This window comes from Coffea eugenioides, chromosome 3 (assembly GCF_003713205.1).
Source record: "Coffea eugenioides isolate CCC68of chromosome 3, Ceug_1.0, whole genome shotgun sequence".
Taxonomy (NCBI): Eukaryota; Viridiplantae; Streptophyta; class Magnoliopsida; order Gentianales; family Rubiaceae; genus Coffea; species Coffea eugenioides.
The window spans coordinates 29,547,865-29,552,176 of NC_040037.1; positions in this window are offsets into that span (position 1 = coordinate 29,547,865).

Below are 4,312 nucleotides of genomic sequence, written 5' to 3' on the forward strand. Positions count from 1 at the left end.
TCACCAGGAGTCCTAGGAGTGACAGGGGTTTCATGAAAGTTTTTCCTTCTAGACTCAGCCACAGTCTCCTTATAGCACCAATGGCCATCAGACTCAGCCACAGTCTCCTTATCTTAAGTTCTTTCTTTCAAAATAAGCTTTTGAGAAAACTGTTGAAACACTGTTTTTGGGTGATTTTTCAGAAAAAAGTATTTCAAAATGGGCAAAAATAGGGGTCAGAAATTTGCCATAAGAGAGCTTCCTACGACTGTCAGTGCTAATTTTGAGCAGAAACTTGCACATCACAAATCCAAAGTCAATGCGGATTTTTTCAACAAAACAGTAGAGAAGGTAGAGTTCCATTTTGTTTGCATCTGTTCTGTGACCATCAGTTGGCACCAACAGATTTGAAATGATGGTGAAGATGATCAGATTCTGAGGACTGAGATTATCTAATCTTGCCTCAGCAGGAGTATTGAAGTGGGTTTGAAAATAGGTCATGAGCTTAGCATTGTAAAAATGATGGTAGGCAGAAGGAAATTCCTCATACGAAAAGAAATTTGTAATTTTTCCTTTGTAACCATCTTCAATTTTTATTTTCAAAATGGAATTTACAATGTCAGGTGTTAATGTGATGTTCACAGAGTTGACCCTAGAGATGAGTTCTGTGTGTGAGTTACCCTTTCTAAGATTAGCAAAGAATTGATAAAGCATGTCAGGGCAAAAGGTATTAGGAATGGTCAGAAGATGAACCTATTTTTGGAATTCAAACAGCTTAATAACAGGTTCAAGATCAAGCTTATGAAATTCATAGGGAAGGATGAGCCGTTGGGGTGATGAACCCTTTTTGAGAGACCAACTCAAATCTGTCTCTGGCTTCATCATCAATGAATTTTGGGAGAGGAGTGGGTTCTATTACGGGTTGAGATACTGGATCCTTCCTAGAACGTTTCCTTTTCGAGGTTTGTGTGGCAGATGACCCAACATTTTGAACCACAGTCCTTGTCCTTGGAGATTTCCTGGTGGAGGGTTCAGGTGTTTGCTGATTTTCAGCAATGTTTCCTTCATTCTGCTGATCATCAGAGGGATCAGCAGATTGCTTTTTCTTGGATTGGGGAGTGCTCTTCCTTTTTGCAGTTCTTTTCCTTTTACCAGATGACCTTGTGACAGTTTCATCATCCTGGGTAGCCTGTTCTGGTTCCTCATTTCCACCAACTGTGTTTCCTTCAGAGTTCTGCTCTTCCATCTGCTCATCAGATGGTTCAGCAGTTGGAGAAGCCCTTTTTCTTTGGGCAGTTTGCTTCACTTTACCACCACGGGTCACAATCTTCTTTTTAGGTGCTTTGGTAGACGGTTCCACAATTTCAATGTCCTCATCTCTAAGTCTAAAAGACTGTCTGGCACTAGTAGATCCTCCTCTGATTTTAACCATGATGCAGTGTGGATGTGTTTTTGATGCAGAACGTGGTGTATAGAGGAAGAATGCAGTATGAGCAAACGAGAATGCATTGAAATGCCGCAAGGAGAAAGTTATGAGAAGTTAGGGTATCGCATGTGAATTGGGAACTATGGGGTAGTTGGGGGTTAGGAGTGATTTTTATGGGTGGTTAACGGGCAATAGATGTGTAATGGCGTTGGTTGAGTCAATTTCTTGGAACTTGATTTGAGGAGAGAGGAATTTGAATTTTAAATATGAGAGGAAACTGAAAGGTTGCGTCTGAGACCGTGGAGGAAAATGAACTGAGGAAGATGGGTAACTGCCTTATAAGGCCCAATTTTTGAGTGTCGGACGTCCGAACGAAGTGAAGCGTCCGACACAACCGTCCGAACCAGTGCTTTTCTGAAACGGAACGAAGAACACTGTCGGACGTCCGTTCCAATTCATCGGACGTCCGATAAAGATTGACTAGAAACGAAACTTAGAATATTTTTTCTGAAATGCCCAGTTTTGTTCTCAAGAACACAAATTGATCCAGTGGAAGAGCTTTGGTGAGGATATCAGCGATTTGATCTTTAGAACAAACAAACTGAACACAGATTACCCCCTTGGAGACAAGATCGCGAATGAAATGATGCTTTATATCTATGTGCTTGGTCCTAGAGTGTTGAATGGGATTTTTTGTCAGATTAATTGCACTAGTGTTGTCACAGTACATAGGTACACATTCATATACTAAACCAAAATCATTCAATGTGTTTTTCATCCATAACAATTGAGCACAACAAGCACCAGCAGCAACATATTCAGCTTCAGGTAGTGGACAATGAGATAGCATTTTGTTTTTTACTAAACCAAGATACTAAGCAATTTCCAAGAAAGTTGCATATACCAGTAGTACTTTTTCTATCTATTTTACAACCACCGAAGTCAGCATCAGAGAATCCACATAAAGGAAGTTCATGACATTTTGGATACCACAAGCCAAAGTTTAAGGTTCCTTTAAGATATCTAAGAATTCTTTTTACCGCATTCAAGTGTGATTCCTTTGGACAGGATTGAAATCGAGCACATAAGCATACAGCAAACATGATATCAGGCCTACTGGCAGTTAAATAAAGTAAACTTCCAATCATACCTCTATACTTCTTTTCCTCAACTTTTGTACCTTCTTCATCTTTGTCAAGTTTGGTAGATGTGCACATAGGTGTTCCAACAGGCTTTGAGTTCTCCATTCCGAATCTTTTCAGCAGCTCCTTGGTGTATTTTGTTTAATTTATAAACGTTCCATCTCGGGTTTGAACCACTTGGAGTCCAAGGAAGAAGTTTAATTCTCCCATCATGCTCATTTCAAATTCTTTTTGCATGATGTTGGAAAAGTCCTTGCACAAGCTCTCATTAGTAGCACCAAATATGATATCATCCACATATATTTGCACAATTAAAAGATCTCGTGAGCTTTGTTTTGTGAAAAGTGTAGTATCTACAATGCCCCTTTTAAAACCATTTTCAATCAAAAACCCACTCAAACGTTCATACCATGCTCTAGGAGCTTGTTTTAATCCGTATAAAGCTTTTGAGAGTTTAAAAACATGATCTGGATAAGATTCATTTTCAAAACCAGGAGGTTGGTCAACATAGACTTCTTGATCTATAAAGCCATTTAAGAAGGCACTTTTAACATCCATTTGAAATAATTTAAAATTCTTGAAACATGCAAATGCTAGAAACATTCTAATGGACTCCAGCCTAGTTACAGGTGCAAAGGACTCATCAAAGTCTATTCCCTCTTCTTGAGTGTATCCCTTAGCCACCAGTCTGGCCTTATTTCTAACAACCTCCCCTTTATCATTCATTTTGTTTCTAAAAACCCACTTTGTGCCAATGATAGGATGGTCTTGTGGTCTAGCAACCAGGGTCCAAACCTTGTTTCTTTCAAATTGGATTAACTCTTCTTCCATAGCTAAAATCCAGTGCTCATCATTCAATGCATCAACAACATTTTTAGGTTCAAAGTGTGATACGAAAGCAAGATTATCTACTAGGTGTCTAGAGGAACGAGTTCTGACCTTTTCAGATGGATCACCAATTATAAGCTCCCTGGGATGGTTCTGGACAAATTTCCAGGTTCTTGGAAGATCATTAGGAGTAGTGGTATCTCTGTCATTCACTTCTCCAGCTGGACTGTCTTGAGTATCAGCATTCTTTAAATCAATTTCTGGTGAAGCAGAGCCATGATCATTGATTGCTAACTTCTTTAATTCTTCTTGTACACCTGTATCATCATCTTCACCACAACTCATGGAAATGTCACCATTAGATTCATCAAAAGTAATGTGTATCGCCTCCTCTATAACCAGTGTTCTACGATTATAGACTCTGAAGCCTCTTTTGTTTTCACAATATCCCAAGAAAATTCCCTCATCAGATTTCTTTCAAACTTTCCAAGATGTTCCTTGATGTTCAAAATGAAACATTTACAACCAAAGACTTTAAAGTAACCAACAACAGGCTTTTTGTCAAACATGAGCTCATAGGAAGTTTTGTTCAAAATTGGTCTTAAGAGAACTCTGTTCATGGTATAACAGGCTGTGTTTATGGCTTCAACCCAAAAATACTTTGGTAAATTGCATTCACTAAGCATGGTTCTAGCAGTCTCTTGGAGAGTTCTATTTTTTCTTTCTACAACTCCATTTTGTTGGGGGACTCTAGCAATAGAGAATTCATGTGTAATGCCATTGTTATCACAAAAATCTGGAAAGCCACAAAAAATGAAATTCAGTGCCATTATCACTTCTAATTTTGATAATTTTCAAGCCAATCAAATTCTGAACTTTAGCAAACAGTGATACGAAGTTCTTGAAAGCATCATCTTTATGTGCAAGAAACATCACC